The sequence below is a fragment of the Calonectris borealis genome, unplaced genomic scaffold (genome assembly GCF_964195595.1).
Source record: "Calonectris borealis unplaced genomic scaffold, bCalBor7.hap1.2 HAP1_SCAFFOLD_73, whole genome shotgun sequence".
NCBI lineage: Eukaryota > Metazoa > Chordata > Aves > Procellariiformes > Procellariidae > Calonectris > Calonectris borealis.
This window is the reverse complement of record NW_027441475.1, coordinates 42,656-61,357: the sequence shown is the minus strand read 5'-3', so window position 1 is coordinate 61,357 and position 18,702 is coordinate 42,656.

The following is an 18,702-nucleotide window of genomic DNA, read 5'->3' as shown; positions in this document are numbered from 1 at the left end:
AAGGATGATATATTTTGTATATGAAGGGATTTAAAATAGAAAAAATTCTGAATAGATATAGCTATCTACACTTACTGCGTGTTACCTAGAGAGTCTAAATAGATATTGTATGTAATCTAAGAGATTATATATAAGTGTTAACAGATATCTAAGTCTAAATAGATATCTAAGTCTATAAAGATATAGGTGGTGTAAATACATGTAAGTGTAAATAGAGAAATCTATAAAGGCATTTAAGTGTCAAAATATGTAAGTCAACAGATATATAGTCTGAATAGGTATTATATATAATAAGTGGGAAATAGGGGGGATAAGTGGGAAATGGGGTAAAAGTGAAACATAAATATATTCACTAAATATATATATGTGTAAATACATTAAGTGTAAATGTCTATGACAGATAAGGTTTTTAAAATACAAAGAAACCCTGTTTATAGAAAGGATTTAAAAACTCGACCCCCCCCCCCGAAATACCTCTTTATTGAAGATAAAAGATATTGAAGATATAAAAGCGCTTTCAAAAGCTGCCTCTTCCCTGTTCTCCTTTTCCGCCTTTTCCCATCCTGATTTGGGGCCAGTTCCCCCAACAGGGACTTTCCCCTGCAGGGCCATGCACACAGAGCGGGACCTGCCGCCATGGCATAAAAATACCACAAAACCCCTGATTCAGGGTCTGCAAGAGGTGAAAAAAAAAAACCTCACAATTTTTGGGGAAAAATACCCAACTTGGAGCTCCCGGGAAAGCCAAATCCACCTGGATTTGTGCAGCCGGAAAGCACAAAAACCCCCATTTTCATCCACAAAACCAAAAGCAAAAATCACCAATTTTTGTTGTGAAAAAGCGTTGAAAAACCTCCAAATTGAATATTTTGGAAAAGGAAAAAAACCCCAATTTTTATATTATAGAAAAACAAACCCCCCCCGCCATTTGGGGAAAATTTGGGGTGAAACACCAGCCATTTGAGGGGCATTGCTCGTGGTTATCTAGTGCGGGTTATCCAGTGCGGGTCAGTTATTGGGAACGGATTATCTGTTGCGGATTATCCCAGGTGAGTTATCTGCTGTGGATGGTCCCAGGCGGACCCCCTGGCGTAGGTCACCCCCACACATGTCCCCCCACGCATGTTTCTACCCACCCCCGCCCCTCCCAGTGTCTGCCCCCCCTTTCCCATGCGAGGTTTTTCCCCCGTGCGAGGTTTTCCCCGTGACGCGCCCCCCGTATCCCCTGCCCTCCTACCTCGTGCCCGCACTGCCCTCCTCTCTCCTCTCCCTCCTCCCACCCCCCGTGTTCCGCACTGTCTCCCCGTAACCCCTCTGCCCTGGACCCCTGGGGTGCTGCCCACCCCGCCAACCTGCCCATTGCCCCCCGCCCAAACTCTGACACCCCCCTCCCGCTCCCCCGCACCCCGCTCCCACCCCGCTCTCCTTCCTCCTGCGTTTTGGGTTTGTGCTGAAAAGGGCGTTGATGACGCAGGGGTGTGTTAGTTCCTGCTGAGCAGCGCTTGCACGGTGCCGGGGGCTGTTCTGCTCCTCGCCCCGCCCCGCCGGCGAGCGGGCTGGGGGTGCGCGAGGGCCTGGGAGGGGGCACCGCTGGGAGAGCTGACCCCAACTGACCCAAGGGATATTCCAGAGCATATGATGTCATGTAATAAAACTAGGGGGGAGGTTGGCAGGGGGGCTGCTGCTGGGCTGCAGCTGGCTGGGCATCGGTCGGTTGGTGGAGAGCAATTGTTTTCATTTGTACCGCTTGTCTGTCTTGGGTTTTTCTCTCTGTTGGTTTCCCCCCCCTGCTTTTCCTTACAAGTGGAGTTTTTTCAGTTTTGCCCTTCCAATTCTCTACCCCATCCCACTGAGGGGGGAGCAAGTGAGCGGTTGCGTGGTGCTTAGTCGCCGGCTGGGATTAAACCATGACACAAGGTTAGTTGCAAGCCCTGCCTGGCTAAATGCTTTAGGCTCTCCGTGTTATTCCTGCCATCTTGATAGGCCATCCTTGTTCTTTACTGCTGCTTAAAGTGCCTTGTGCTCCATAAGCAGGCTGGGAAGTATGGTTGTTGCAGAAACTGCTACACCCTCTGCCTCCTTCTCAGGTTCTTAGCTTTGCCCTTTGTATGGGCTGCCGAGGTTGTCAGCTCTGCAGGGGACACAGGCAGCCCGCAGAGCTTGGCGCCAAGCCATTCCTTTCCCGTCTGCGCAGCAGCGGTTCTGCCGCTGCTACAGGCAGCCGCTTGCTCGAGGGCGAGGGGCTGCGATGACACGACAGGCTGCTGCATGCTTCAGTCGAACTAAGACGCCGTTCTCTGGGGAGCCGGTGCAAGGAGACCTCAGGTACGTTCTGTACTGCCGATGGCTCTTCACAAGGGAAGCGTGCTCTGGTTTTAGCAGAAAAAGGTGACGGTCACAGGCAGCCACCTATCACTGTGCAGAGCTCAGCTATTTGGCAGGTGTCTTGCTTGTTCAAGTAGAGGCGTATTCCTCGCCTTGCAGTCTTGAAGGCAAAACAATCGGGGGTTCAAGTTACAAAAGCCTTTTGACATCGGAGTGAGGTGGCAGCTAGGTTTCTACCAGCACCGTACTTAGCTGTGTTGCTAGCTGAAAATGGCTTGCAAGCCAGGAGATATGCAGAGGGGTCTAAAATAAAGAAACCATGTGTTGAAGTGATTGTTTCAAGGAGGCAATTTAGGCAGCTAAAGGAACCGAGCTGCTCACCTGTCACATTGGCAGAACAGCCCCTCCAGCCTACTAAAAGTACTGCGTGTTGCAGGCAGCGAAGGGCAACTGTGACACTTGCTGGCAGGAGCGGCAAGGAGTGCAGAGCTACGCGCCCTGTACAGAGCAAGGATGGAACCTGCTGGGCTGTACGGTCATCTGCTGAGGACACCTAATACACCAACAGGCTTCTTGGCTTTCCCTGCTTCATTTCTAATAACTTTGCACGCTGGAGGGCAGGGTGGTAAGCAACATCGTGCAGTGTCTCTTCTCCAAGTGACAAGCCCTGCGTGGCAAGCAGGATGAGGAGAGCAGAGTGCTGATAGCACAGAGGCGAAGAAAGGTGCAAACACCGCAACAAAGCCCCAGGACCACCAGCGTATCGCTCGTTTGCAGGTCAGCCACTGGCACCGGGTCTGCTCAGAAGCGCAGTTTCCTGATCGACATAGCTGCCCCTCCCCTGCTCTCAGGGTGTCACCCGTATGGCCTTATTTTTTTTAAATCTCTCTCCAGCATCTGTTGAGTCGCTGCTGTCACTCCCACAACCCAGATGGCCACATGCAGACCGAGACAGCAATCCCTGGGGCTTCCTCTGGGATAGAAAGAAACCTGTTCCACAGGTTCCCCGTGCTGCTTCTCCTCCCCAGGTAATGGGCTGGGGGGCACGGACAGAAACAACCACCGGACTTTTAAAGCAGCCAAAGGGAAAGGACTGAAATGCTGGAGCCACCGGGTGCTTTTTGGTACAGAGGCGATGAAGATTAGTGCCTGGGCCACGAGTGGGAAAAGGGCAGGGAAATCTAACCCCAGTACCGCCAGTAAGCAGTTACCGTCTTCCTATGGTACAAACGGGGCGGAGAGATCGGGAAAGGGTCGGTGAGGCGATGGTGGCACGCGGCGACCAGAATTCGGTACTGCAGCTCGGGAGCTGCGCATGCACAGCGGCGCGTTTTACCGCACTCGCCGCTGCCACCGAACAACCGAAATTCGGTACTGTAGCTCATGAGCCGCGCATGCGCAGTGGCGCGCGTTGCCGCCCTCGCTGCTGCCACCGAGCGACCAAAATCAGGTACTGCAGGTCGGGCGCCGCGCATGCGCGGTGGCGCGCTTTTCTTTGCTCGCTGCTGCCACCGAGTGACCAGAATTCGGTACTGTGGCTCTTGAGCTGCGCATGCGCAGTGGCCTGCAGTGCGCTTTTCTTTGCTCGCTGCTGCCACTGAGCAACCAGAATTCGGTACTGCAGGTGGGGCGCCGCGCATGCGCGGTGGCGCGCTTTTTTTTGCTCGCTGCTGCCACCGAGCGACCAAAATTCGGTACTGCAGCTCTTGAGCCGCGCATGCGCGGTGGCACCCCCCTTCTCCGCGCTGCCGTCCACCGGGAACGGCAATGCCATACTGCGGTGCCTGCGGGGTGATGCCGCTGCGTTCGTTGCTTCGTCCTGGTAAGGAAACGCCGCTGCTGCCCCGCCCGGCGGGTGCTCACTGCTGCTGCCGCCCCGAAGCCGAAGTGTGGTACTGCAGCCCGGCGTTCGCGCGCCGGCTCTGGCCCCTCCATGCGCAGTCCCCATCCCGGTGCATCCCTCATCCCGGTGCATTCGTCATCCCGGGTGGCAACAGTTAGGGTGCCCCCCCCCCGCATGCCAGCACCCCCAAGAGTGTCGGCGTGTCCCGGTGCTGTCCCCATCCCTGGGGCAGCTCCCCATCCCCTGTCCCCGCGGCTGATCGTTGGGCTCTGGGGACAGGGGGCGGGGACCCCCAGAGAGTGGGCTCTGCTGCCATCGCTCCTTGGTGCTGGCCCTGCTTGTCCCCTGTCCCCCCAGCGGTGATGAGCTCTGGGCCACTGGCGGGGACCCTCACTGTCACCTTCCCCCCATACCGGTTGCCACCAGCAACAGGGACAGCGACACATCCCCTGTCCCCCCCGCCACGCACACGGGTGTGCAGGGGCACAGGCCACCCCCCGTCAGGTGGACACGCTGGGGACACCGTTTGCCCCGGGGGTGTTTGAAGTCCCCAGGGTGGGAGCGGAGCTGCAGAATGCCCCCCCTGCCCAAGCCCTGCAGACCCAGGTGGAGCGCAGGCATCCCCTGGCCCTGTCCCCAGCCCTGTCTCCGCATGGCTGTGGGTCGGTGCTGCCATTGTGTGGCCAGCGGCTGGGAGGACACAGCTACTGCCGGCTGGGGCCAGAGGAGCCGGGCAGCCTGGGGACCCCCGGGAAGGGCTGGCTGTGGTGGGGACTCGGCGCCCAGAGCCCAGGGCACCCCAGAGACCCTACAACAGGGTGCAGCATGAACTATTTTATTACCTGTGCAGTATCCATGAGTGAGTCCCCATCGTTCCCATCCTGGTTCCCCAGTGGGTCGGGGTCCCAGCTGCCCCTGGGGGTGGCTGCAGGTGTGGGGGGTGGGATCCCTTCTCCCCAGGGTGCCCCCCACCTCCCCAGGGTCATCCCTCCCAGTCTCAACCCCCCACATGGTGTCCCCATTTTCCCGAGAATCAGCTCTGTCCCCAAATGTCCCCCTACCCCACTCCCAGGGTCCCTCCCGGACCCCAGGATTGCCCCCCCCCCCGCCCCATCTTGAGGTTCCCCCCATCCCCACGGTCACCCCCATCCCTGAGACACACACCCCCCCCCAGCACGGCAGGTGCCTGGGGAGACGCTGGGAAGAGCCGGCATCGCCGTCTCGGGGTCCTGCTGGCCCTCATCCCCCCTGAAGTCTTGCACCATGCTCTGCTCCTTGAGGGGAGTGCCCACAGTTGGGGGGGTGGGGGCTCCCCTCCTCCCCAGGGAACCCCCCCAACCTGTTCAGGGCACCCTCTGCCACATCCCCGGGGTCCAATCACCGTAACAGGGTGTGACCCTGGGATCCCGCTGGTTAACGTCAGGTCTGAGAGAAGGTTCCTCATTACTCCTTGATTAGTTCTTAGGTGCCAGCTCGAGCTGGGTGCCTCCAGAGAGGGACCCCTACCCCGGATCGCACTCCTTGCACACCTGCACCCGTTGCAGGAGGGTCCACGCACACCATGGGAGCCACGTGGGAACCGAGGCGGCCTCAAGGCTGTTCACCAGCAGTCAAAACACCCCAGTGGTTTCAGACACCGGCTGTTTTGCTCCTGAACTCAAGGGTACTGCCGAGAAAAATAACCACCCCTGTCACATGGGGGTCCTGCACAACTACCACTGCCACACGAGGGTTCTGCACAATCACCATCATGGTACAGGGCTCCCTACACAACCACAACCATTGCACAGGGATCCTGCACAATCACCACCATCACATGAGGATTCCCTGCACCTACCCCCCGTTGCATGAGGATCCCTGCCCTATCACCGCCATTGTACAAGGGTCCTGCACAACCATTACTGTCGCATAAGGGTCGCTGCACAACTGCAACCATCACGTGGGGGTCCTACACAGCCACCCGCATTTACGCAGGACCCTACCATTGCACGAGGGTCCTGCACAATCACCACCATTGCATAAGGGTCCCTGTGCACCTGCCCGCCATTGCACAAGAGTCGCCTGCACACCAACCAATTGCATAAGGGTACTTCTGCACTGCCCCCCCCCTTGCACGGGGGTCTCCACACACCGACCCCCTGTTGCGCAAGGGTCCCTGCACAATCACCACCGTTGTACGGGGGTCCCTGCACAGCCACCCGCACAGCGAAGGCGCCGTGCGCCTGCGTACTTCCGGGTTGGGGACTACAACTCCCGGTGTGCCCCCCACGGGCGGCCCGGAGGAGCCGCGCGCTGATTGGCTGCGGAGGATATTTCAACGGGGCGCGCGGCGGGGTCTGCACCCAGGCGGCGGTGGCGGCGGCGGCTGGGGGGGGGTGCTGTGCATCCCGGGGGGGCCGGGGAATGAGGCTTGGGGGGCTGTGTGCCCTAGATGCGCTGAGAAGTGGGGCTGTATGCCCTAGGGGGGCTGGGGAGTGGGGCTGGGGGAGGGCTGCGGTGCCCCAAGGAGCTGGGGAGAGGGGTTGTGGGTCCTGGCGGGACTTGAGAGTGGGGCTTGGGGCTCCCAGGGGGCTGGAAAATGGTGTGGGTCGGGTGCTGTGAACACAGGGGGTCCTGGGGCTGGGAGGTGCTTGCAAACACTGGGGAGGGGCTGCGAGCATGGGGGGCACAAGGGTTGCACCAGGGTCCGTGCACGATCATCTCCGTTGTGCAGTTGTCAATGTACAGCCAGCGGCACTGCACGTGGCGCCATGCGCATGCGCACTCCCGGGGCGGGACTACAACTCCCGGCGTGCCCCGTGCGGGTGGCCCGGTGGAGCCACGCGCTGATTGGCTGCGGAGGGTATTTCAATGGGGCGCACGGCGGGGTCCGCACCGAGGCGGCGGCGCAGCGTGAGTGTGGGGGGCCATGGGCCCGGGGAGCTGAGGAGTGGGGCTGTGGCAGCGGGGGGGCGAGGGGGGGTGCGCGGTCCTGCAGGTTCCAGGGAGGGGGGCTGGGGGGGCCTCCAGGCAGGGGAGGGGCTGTGAGCATCTGGGGAGTGGGGCTGGGGGGGGCCTCTGTGCCCTAGGGGGGCCGTGCAGTGGGGCCGGGGGGGCGGGGGGGGCGCTGTGTGCAAACAGACCCTCCCTGCGAGTTCCCACTGTCGCTCCGTGGGGCCGGGGACCCCCCAGCCCTCCCTGCAGGCAGACGGGCAGCCTGTAGGCAATGGAGGCCGCCCGCCCCAGCGAGGTGCTCGAGCCTGGGGGCTTCACGGGCCGAGTCGAGGGAGGAGCTGCTGGAGAGAGGGCTTAGAAACGGCCTTCTGCCCCCGAAACTGCTGGAGCATTTGAAGGGGTGGGACAGGTCCACCCCAGGGCCCCAAGGGGAAGACCTCGGAGCAGGGACTTGGGGTTGTTCCAGGAGCAAAAGCTGGTCCCAGCCAGCTCTCCTCTGCTCCCCCGGCACCGGGATCAGACCTTTCAGCCCCGTTTCTGCCAGAAGCATCACACAAGCACTTGCCCTCCCCGGGGGCATCTTTGGGACTTGAGAACAGGCGCAGCAGCTGGGTTTTTGGGCTCAGAAATGGGTGCCAAGTGAGCTGGTTTGGGGGCCCAAAGCAGAAGCCGGTTTGGCCGTTTGTGCGGGGGGGTGGGAGGGCATTAGGGGCTGCAGGGGAAAGCAGTGGGTGGGCAGGGTGCGTGGACCCTCCCTGGAGGTGGGGGTCTGGTCCTGCTGGACCCCAAAGTGCAGGAGGCTGGCATGCACCAGGCCAAACTCAACGTCTGAGGTGGTCTCTGGGGGGAAGAGGTGGTCTCTGCTTTTCAGACCCCGCACGCCCTCTTCGAGTCCAGCTCTTGCTTGTCGACTGCTTAGAATAGTTATTAACTAATTAGTCGTACAAGCTAATCAATATTTGTACAATGTAAAACTATGATATTTAATCCTAATAGTCAAGTTTTGACGGCGATTGATTTATGACTTTGTCAAAAGCCCAGGCTGTTGCAAATAGCTGGAGCTTGTAAGGAGAAGGATCTGAAATCAACAAGAGCTTCAGTGCAGAGCTGGAGCTTCAATTAGCCAGAACCGTAGCAAGCAGGAGCTGGAACAAGACAGGGTGTCCGCTGTCTGGGGCATGCCTTAGCCAGAGGCAAAATTACCTGCAGCTGTAATGAGCAGGAGCTACGATTCACTGCAGTGTCTGTTTGCCGGAGCATCCGTTGGCCAGACTGCACTCCCAGCACGGCTGAAGAGCAGCCAGGCGCAGGCAGGGCTGTCCCCAGCAAGGAGGTCCGAGCGGCAGGGAGGCGAGTTGTCCTTCTGCCAGCGGGGAGCCCGGCCTCTTCCCTCGGGGATTAAATCCACGCCACATGCCTCTCTCTGCATGGAGGGTCTCGCCCGGTCCCGTTCCCGAGGGCTGAAGTGAGGGGGGGGTCCCCCGGCTTTTCCGGGGGGCAGGCGGCAGCACGAGGCAGCGGTGTCTCCCCGGTACCTGGCAAAGGGAAGAGAAACCGGCCGGCTGGAGCTCCCAGGGTGCACAGCCCGGCCCCGCACGGCAGAATCCTTCCCTGGGTTTTCACCTTTGGCTGGGTGTGACAAACAGGTTCATTTTGTGCCTCCTCTTTTCCCAGCGTCACCTTCTGCGTCACGTGAAGAAAATCCTGCGTGGTTGATGCCGCTTGCTGCTCAGGTAATGGCACGTATGGGGCGGGGGGAGTGGGGAGAAACATTGGTGAGTTCAAGGATGCTGCAGCAACTCCACATCAAACCCAGGGAAAAGGCAAGTTTGCTGCCAGTGCAGAAAAGCTGATGAACAATTGCCGTTAACAGAGCGTGCGTGCCTCGTTCCCGAATCGGTCCCTGGGTAGTTACGAATGTTTTCCTTTCAGGTAAAAGAATGAACTTTCATCTACGATAAATTAAGAGCTACCTGTTACCTTCTTTAGGGTCAAGTGTTTCTCTTCTGTTTGTTCATACTGATTTTATGGGCAGGTTGGAAATAGCATTTTATTTTTATATACATAACTCAATTTTTAGTAATATGTGGTGTCAGTATAGTTAATTTTTGAGCACCTAGGTAACACTAGAAATGTAATGAATGAAACACGATGGAAACTGATACTTAAACTTGACTTTTACTTGATTTTTTTTTCATTAGAGTGTTGATGGCATGTTGTCCTGTGGCTCAATCCACATTCTATTCAGTGGAGTCTTCAATCTAGGACTTTTAAGGAAAAAAGTTTGTCCTTCCAAAAAAGGGCGAGTCAATCATAGGATCGAGGTATAGACTTGGAGAGTCGCTTAAGTACGTGATCAGAATTAAAGCCAAATGTCGCTTCATGTTGCTGCTGTTGGTCCTTACTTTCATTAATTTCCCCGCTGTCTGTCATGGTTGGGAGCTCTGAATCTGAATTTTTTTCACTCCCTAACACATTTTTCTCCCCAAGGAGAGGCTACGTTTAAAAGTTAATTAGTTTCCTCGCAAATGCATTGGTCGATAAAATTGAGTTATGATATTAAAACCACAAAAATGACACCAGTCTTACAGATCTGGACTATTTCTGAACACGTATTCATCACATGCAGATGTCATTGGGATACAGATCGTCTGCACTTCATGCTCTGACAAGACAATATGCTGAGACAGGAACGAGCTCCAAAAGAAAAAAAAGGTACAATGTCAAGGTTTTGTTTTGTTGTTGGTTTTTGTGTTTTTTTGTGTTTATGTTATGTTTTTTTTTTTTTTTTTTAAGAGTGCGATGTTGACCCGTGGCAGCCTGCAGAGCATTCTTGCTGCCTGAGCTCTCCTTTTCTTCTCTGTCACTCCTCTTTCATGGCTGTAATTTTCACTCGAGTAGTTTTAGAAGAGCAATTTAGTTACTTGCTTGTGTAAATGTGCTGGTAATACCTGGAAGGTAAATGCTTGAACCCGTAGCAAATAACTTGGCTACAAGTGGAATTTCTGAAGGAAGAACAACAACAACAGGAAGCAAGTAGCAAGTTACCACAAACTTGTGTGTGTCAAACACATCAAAGTCTTACTGCCAAACATGGTTTGGCAATGTGTTCCAAATGGCTAGTTTTGGTAAACATAAATTTTCAGGAAGTTCAGGGTTGTGTGTGGAAAAACATGCCCCTCTATCTAGGTGTCCTGCTACGTAAATAGCATCACTCAGTAGCACATCCGGTGGCAGGGCTGTTGTTCCCTACTCTCAATATTGCCATAGTAGTGTTGCGATGTTTCGACCTAAGAGGTGGGTTCAGGAATGGAAGGAGAATGCCCGTGTTCTGTAAGGGCTATGAATGCCGACTCTTTTCTCTGCCTGCTGCTTTCCTGTGCGTGAGATGAAACTGTATTGTTTTTCTCCCTTGCTCCCGGTCGAAATACTTCTGAAGCTGTCGCTGCTGTGGGTTTGCAATTTGTGTTACTGCATTTTTGTGGAGTTCTAGTTACGGATCATTTCTACCGTGGCGAAGTGTCAAGATACGGTTTTCAGTTTAAAGCTTCAGAAAGTGCATTCGCTGAAACTGGCGTAGGTGAAACTGATTGTTGTGGTTTAACCCGGCAGGCAGCTAAACACCACGCAGCTGCTCGCTCACTCCCCCTGCCCCCAAAGTGGGATGGGGGAGATAATTGGAAAAAAAAGTGAAGTTCGTGGGGTGAGGTAAAGACAGTTTAATAGGACAGAAAAGGAAGGGGAAATAATCATAATGATAAAAGAAATACAAAATAAGCGATGCACAATGCGATTGCTCACTGCCCGCCGACTGATGCCCAGCCAGTCCCCGAGCGGTGGTCGCCACCCCCTGGCCAGCTTCCCCAGCTTATACACTGAGCGCGACTTCATATGGTATGGAATATCCCTTTGGCCGGTTTGGGTCAGCTGTCCTGGCTAAGGTCCCTCCCAGCTTCTCGCTGGCAGGGCATGAGAAGCTGAAAAGCCCTTGACTAGAGTAAGCGCTACTTTGCAACAACTAAAACATCAGCGTGTCATCCACGTTTTTCTCGTCCTAAATCAAAAACACAGCGCTATACCAGTTACCAGGAAGAAAATTAACTCTATCCCAGCCGAAACCAGGACACTGATCTTTCGCATGATCCCGCTGCGCTCGCAGGGGTGCTCAGTGGCTCCTCATCAAAACAGCGAGGTGTGTGTGGACGTCCGTAGGGTTGCGCTTGGGGTCTGAGTGCGTTATGTATTTTTGCTGTTGGAAGACGGAATAGAGCGTGTGCCTGTTAAATCTAATGACGGTCGAAGGTTGGGAAGAACCCTGAGCAGGTTTGGTGGCACAACTGCAGTTTTAAAAGATCTTGACTGTTTGGAGAAACGGCCTGGAAAAAAGGATTCGTCTTTTGCAGCGAAGTTCGCGAGGACAGATGGGTTGCTGTACTCTTTAACAAAAATACTCAACTTGGGACGTATAGGGTGAGGAAATCGCGGCTATACTTAGGCTTGAGAAAATGTATGTTGGTATCTGTGTCTGTCACCTGCGTGTCTCTAGGAAAGTGAGTTCTAGCAAAACTAAAGCTGCCAATGAGCCAAAAAAAAGGCACAGTTGTCTAAAATATGCAAAAGCTCTAGTGGCCTGTATCAACAACTGTACCAAAGATGATGCAAAATAGTTTTTCCTCCACTCAGTTATAGCCTTCACAGAAAAGGAAGCTTTGTGCTAAACGTTGGGGGTTTTTTGTTTTTTTTTTTGTTTGGGTTTTTTCTTTCCTCTCAGCAGAATGTCAACTCCCACCATTTCGCCGCGGTCTCCCTTTCTTCTGCCGTGAAAGTACAAGACAGATGCAAAGGATCCATAGCGGTGTGCAAGTACAAGGTACGTCTGTGATATGTGTCTGCATTTTTCCTAAGGTGCTTGTAGTATGGACTTTACAGTTAACATTAAGAATGTGGCAACTCTCCTTCTATATAATTTTTTAATGTGAAATATTTTAACACAAATACTAAAAATAAATAAGGTCTGTTCTGGAGCATGGTACACCTATGCAAAGCTTGCTTCCCTCCGTCTGTTTTCTCTTCCTGAAAGCACAGTCTTCTGTTTCTGTGTGCTTACTATTAAAGGGTACTGTGAAAATAATGTTGGACTAGAAGAGGAAAGGAACCGTTTGTAAGAGTTCGGATGTTCAGGAGAAACAGACTTTGTTTTCACAAAAAAAGCTTTACGCTTTTTCGATCAGTAAGTTTTTAAAATACCTTACAGTAGTACTCGAAAACCTTACTGAGATACTAGCATCTGTGCTAAAAGCAATCAAGGTCAAAGAAGAGACGTGGACAAAACGGGACAAATCGGCGTCGCTTCGGTGTGTTTTCCAGGCTTCCCCAAGAAGTGTTAGCAGCCTTGTAACTAGCGACAGAGAGTCCTGATGTGTTTTTGGTGAGTTACTGCTTCCGTAATGTCCTTTTTCCTTAACCTACAGTGTGTAATTTTGACTTCGGTTGGAAAGAGATTTTCCAAAATGGAAATCTTTCTCATTCAAAGGAGTTGCCTTTTATGAACTTCCCATCAGAATGGATCTTCAGAGATGATGTACTTGGCAGTAGAAGTCATCAGCAATGAGACTTTTCACTCTCTCTAGAAAAAAAAACAGGAGTAAGTCGATTTCCTTCCAAAGGCCCATGCGCAGCACGTCTTCCAATAGTCGATGTATCGCTGATCTTTGGTTCTCAGGTGTAACAGTTGAGATATCATAAAAACGCATTCCTCTGCATGCTTGGGTACAGCCAAAAGCATTAGCAAATCTGCCAACCCTTTTTGGTAGCCTTATGTATTACAGCACTGGGGATTTGATATTCCCCACCATACCCTCCATGCTGCCCCGCAAAAAAGTAAAACCATATGGGGGATCTCTTATCTCACTGATTTTTCTATCATAAATGAAACTTTAAAAAAGAAAGTTAAAATTGTATAATTTCCAAACTGACTTGCATTGTTTAAACTGCAACTGCCAAATAGCTGTAGCATACAATTTATTAGGTGTAGTTAAGCAGTTAGGTAGTTGCTCTAAATGTTTAAAAAGAGAGGCAACTGAACGTTACGGGTTTTTTTCCCAATCTTTTGACCGAGTGCTCTGAAGTACTTTATTTCTGTCTCGCTTTCAATGGCGCGTTTCCCCGGCAGTTCGGTAGCATCAGTCTCGGCGCAGCTGGCCAGGCGTCCTTCCTAGTCACGTAACACACGCAAAACCCCAGTCAAATGATAGCTGTGTATTGTAGAGATAGATAATTTAACGGTATGAATTCACAGCTCTGCAATTTAAATTAATGCAAAAGGAAAATCAAATACTTTTATGGTATAACTCATCTTCTTGTATGTAGATAAACGTATGCACACCTTTTTAGCATAAAATGAATTGCTGAGATTTGTTCTTTCTTTTTCATTTTACTCTTCAAAGTTTTACACTTCACTTTCAACTTTATCGACCAAGCAAGCGAGATGTGCAGCAGCAGCAGCAGCGCAAGGGCTGGAGCTGCGGCGGCGGATCCGTGAGCGTAGATGCTGATTACGGTACACCCTTGTCCTGCAGCCTCACGGGGTTATCTCCCTGCAGCGGTGCTGTAAGGAAGGGATGAGGCGTTTTCCGACACCAGCGAGAGTGTTTACTTCTCTGCTAAGAACGCGTTCAAAATCGTGTCAATTAGTCTTAACGCTGATTTTAAGCGTTCGAATCGCTCTAGCTTTTAAAGGACGTGTTGTATTTCGAGCTGTCCTGTTTGCCTAGCATCCTCCTTTAGCTCAACTACTACCCTATCCCTTATCCTGACTGAATTCCTCTGCTGCCTTCAGTGCTATTTTTTTAATATGCTGAAATACCATTTGGGATTTTTGTTTTTCAGATGTCTCGTTGTAAGCGTCCCGTGGTGCTCAGGAGAGACCCCCGGCCCAGGTTTGCCTGCCGGTCGTTAAACGTGCTGAGGGTAAGGGGCCAGCTGCCAGCCTGCGGGACAGGGACTGTGGGGGGCTGCAACCGTTTGGGGGGGCCGCCCCTCCTTTATTTTTCTAGCAGAGCCCCCCTTTTTGGCGGGGGTCCGTGTGTACATACGTAAATGGCATTATTAAAGTAACGAGCTGCCGGTTGGGGCCGTTTCCCTTGTTTTGTGCCTTTTTGGGGAGGTGAATAAAAAGGGGGGGTTTTGGGGTCTGGGGGGGTGATGATGTCATTTGGGGCACCTCAACATCACCCGAGGGGTGATGATGCCGTGGAGGAGCAGGTGAGTGGGGAATGGGGGGGGTCCCCCCCAAAAAAGGGGGTCCAGCCCAAAAATGCCTGAAAATTCATGGAGAGGGGAGCAGGGGGTGTTAAAAAAATTTTTAAAAACTGTAAATATATGTGTGAGGCATTGAAATAGAGAACCTGTTACATAGTACGTCTAAATAGATATATGTAATATAAGAAGTTATATATAAATGTAAATAGATATCTAAGTCTAAATAGGTATAAGTGTAAATGGATATCTAAGTCTATAAAGACACAGGTGTAAATATATGTAAGTGTAAACAGAGAAGTCTATAAAGATATTTAAGTGTCAAAATACATGAGTCTAAACAGATTCATAGTCTGAATAGGTATTATGTGTAGTAAGTGGGAAATAGGGGGGGGGAAGTGGGAAATAGGGGGGAGGAAAAGTGAAACAAATATGTTCCCTAAATACATGTATATGTATGTGTAAATAGACACATAAATGTAAATGTCTGTGATAGATAAGGTTTTTAACATGCAAAGAAACCCTGTTTACAGAAAGGATGTAAAAAATTGACACCACCCGCTGCCCCTCCCCCCTCCCACTGGAAATACCTCTCTATTGAAGATATAAAAGCGCTTTCAAAAGCTGCCCCTTTCCCCTTCGCCTTTACCGCCTTTTCCCATCCTGATTTGGGGCCAGTTCCCCCAATGGGGACTTTCCCCTGCGGGGCTGTGCACATACAGAGCGGGACCTGCCGCTGTGGCATAAAAATACCACAAAACCCCTGATTCAGGGTCTGCAAGGGTGGGGCGGGGGGGGGTGAACAAAAAACAAACCATAATTTGAGGGAAGAATACCCAATTTGGAGCTCCCAGGAAAGCCAAATCCACCTGGATTTGTGCAGCCGGAGAGCAGAAAAACCCCCATTTTCATGCACAAAACCAAAAGCAAAAATCACCAATTTTTATGTTGTGGAAAAGCGCCGAAAATCCTCCAAGTTGAATATTTTGGAAAAGAAAAAAAGCCCAATTTTCATACTATGGAAAAGCAAAAAACCTCCCAATTTGGGGTGAAATACCAGCGGTTTGAGGGGCATCGCTCGGGGTTATCTGGTGTGGATTATCCAGTGAGGGTCAGTTATCTGGAACGGATTATCGGTTGCGGGTTGTCCCAGGTGAGTTACCTGCTGTGGATTGTCCCGGCTGGACCCCCTGGTGTAGGTCATCCCCACGCATGCCCCTCCTCATGTCTGCCCCTCCCTTTCCCACGCGAGGCTTTCCCCTGCACCCCACTGCCACCCCACTCTCCCTCCTCCTGCGTTTTGGGTTTGTGCTGCAAAGGGCGTTGATGACGCAGGGCTGCGTTAGTTCCTGCTGAGCAGCGCCTGCACAGCACCGGGGTTGTTCTGCTCCTCACCCTGCCCTGCCAGCGAGCAGGCTGGGGGTGCACAAGGGTTTGGGGGGGGACGCAGCTGGGACAGCTGACCCCACCTGACCCAAGGGATATTCCAGAGCGTATCATGTCATGTAGTAAAACTAGGGGGGAGGTTGGCCGGGGGGCCGCTGCTGGGCCTCACTTTAACTTCAGTTTAAAGCTTCAGAAACTGCATTCACTGAAATCGGTGCAGGGGGAACTGATGGTTGTGGTTCAACTCAGCAGGTAGCTTAACACCGCACAGCCGCTCGCTCGCTCCCCACCCCACGAAGTGATTGGCTGCGGAGGGTATTTCAATGGGGTGGGGGCGGTCCTGCAGGCCCCGGGGAGCGGTACTTTGGGGCTCCAGGCAGGGGAGGAGCTGTGAGCATCTGGGGAGTGGGGCTGGGGGGGGCGTGAGGGCTGTGTGCCCTAGAGGGGCTGGGGAGTGGGGCTGGGGGAGGGCTGCGTGCCCTAGGGGGGCCGGGGAGTGGGGCTGGGGCGGGATGCAGGCCCCTGGTCGGGGTGTTTTTGTGGGTCAGGGACAGTTTGTGGAGGGTGTTCGTGTGAGGGAGGGACAGTTTGGGGGTGTCCGAGGAGCGAGGGGGCTGTTTAAGGGTCCACGTGTGTGAGGGAAGGGGCAGTTAGTGTGGAGGGGGGGTGTTTGTGAGGGAAAGGTGCAGTTTGGGGGGAGAGGGTAGTTAGTGAGGGGGAGGTGAAGTTTACGGGTGACCGGGGCGAGGGAGGGGCGGCTGGGGGAATCCATGTGGGTGTGGGCAGTGGGGGGTGTTGGTGTGGCGGCGGGGCAGTATTTTGTGGGGGACTGGTGGGGAGGAGGAGCCGCGCTGGCCGCGCGCCTGGCAGAGTTTGGGGGCGTGGTGTGGGGAAAGGGGGCAGGGCTTCAGCGCCACCTGCGTGGAGCGGGACTACGGGTCCTTGGGGTGAGGGGGTGGGGTGTGACTTTGGGTGTTTGGGGCGGGGTTACGAGGTGGGGGCGTGGCTTGGGGTGCTCGGGGCGGGCCTGCGGGCAGGTGGTGTGGCTTCGGGTGCTGCCTGCATCCCTCGCAGTAGCTTTGGGTGGGCGGGAGTAGGTGTTTTGGGGGGTTTGGGGGAGCTGCTCATCCCCTCCGCAGTAGCTCCCCCGGGCAGCATGGCAGAGGGCTGGCAGGACTGCCCCGCCCTGGGCCCGGGCTGGAAGTGGCAGAAAGTTGTATGGAAATCTGGGACCTCGTGTGGGCGCACTGATACCTACTACAAGAGGTACTGCTCCCCCACCCACACTCATCCCCCCCGAATGTCTGCGTTCCTCCAACCCTTCCCCCATACCCCCCAGTCCCTCCCCCGCCTAAGATTTTTACCCCCTCAACTCTAAACAGGACCCAGAGATCCTCCCCACAAGTTGGCTTTGGGAGTGGGGCTGGCTCTAGCCACACCCCTTTCAGGTCTAGAGCCCGCCTCCTGGGTCTAAGCCCTGCCCCCTGCCAGGTTTGGGGCTCCCCTCTAAGCTTGGACGCCCTGGGTGGTTTTACAGCCCCCCAGGAGCGGTTTCAGGGCCTCCCCAGGAGCTTCTCCCCTCGTCATTTTGAGCCACCCTAGGGCCATTTTGGGGTCCCCTCACTTCCAGGGATACCCCCCTTCCCACCAGTGGCCCCTAAATCTCTGTTGCCTGTTTCAAGGCCCCCCCTCTCCTAGACTGTTCGGGTCCTGATGGGGGCATTTTGGGGGCCCCTGGGGTATGTTGAGCCCCCCCAAATTTTGGGGGATCCTATGGATTTCATTCTCCCCACCTCATTTCTACTTGTCCTTCCCACTGCTTCTGCTTGGATTTTGGCATCCCCTCCTGATCCCCAAGGTTTTGACGACCCCTCCATCTCCCCTCCTCCTTGATTTTACCCCCTACTGCCCCATTCCTGCTCCTGCCTCCTGCTGCTTTCCCTTGAATTTTGGGGGTCCCGCCATGGGTCAGTGATGCTCTCCAGGTTTTTGGGGGACACCCCTGGGGTTTTGCCACCCCCCCCTCCCCCCCAGTTTTGGGGGACCCTGACCACTTCCTCCCCGCCTTGATTTCATACTCCACACTGCCCCATTTCCACTCCTCCATCCCACTGCTTCTCTTTGGCTTTCTGGTTTCCCTCAGGGGGCAGCGACCCCTGCTGGGGTTTTGGGGACCCCCCTGTGGTTTTGGTGTTGCTCCTAGTTTCAAGGATTCCCCCCATCTCTTCCCCACCTTGATTTTATTCCTCCCGTCCCATTTTTGCTCCTCTTCCCCAACTGCTTCCCCTTGGTTTTTGGGGTTCCTGGGGTTTTGGGGACCTCCCAGTTTTGGGGACAAACCCTATGTTCTTCTGCCCATTAATTTCAGACCCCACTGCTGCTATTCCCCCTTGACTTTTGGAGTCCCCCATGAGGCCCCCCGGGGGTTTGGGGTTTTCCACCCTGCCAGGGCTGTTTTTTGCCCGTGCCCCTTCAACCAGGGCTGGTTTTCTCCCCCATCAAGGCTGATTTTCCACCCTGTTGGGGTTGCTTTTCACCCCCTGCCATGACGGGGGCTCATTTTTTCACCCCCACCAGGTTCAGTTTTTGCCCCATGCTACACCCGGGGCTGGTTTCCCCCCGTACTGGGGATGTTTTTTACCTCCCCCACTGCAACTGCTGCTGTTTCCCTCCTGGCAGGCGCAGCTGAAGCTGGCGGAGGAGACGGTGCAGCGGCAGGCAGCACAGGCAGCCAAGCTGTGGGTGCAGGCAGCTGCCCAGGAGCAGCGGCTGGGGCAGCAGCAGGAGGAGCAGCTCCATGGCCTGGAGATGGAGCGGCGACATCTCCATAACCTTGTCCAGGAGCTCAAGGTGAAGCCCGGGGGGGGTTGGGTGGGGGACGAACCATCTGAATTCCCTCCTTGTACCGCTAAAATAACAGTGTCTCTCCTTCCTCAGGGCAACATCTGTGTCTTTTG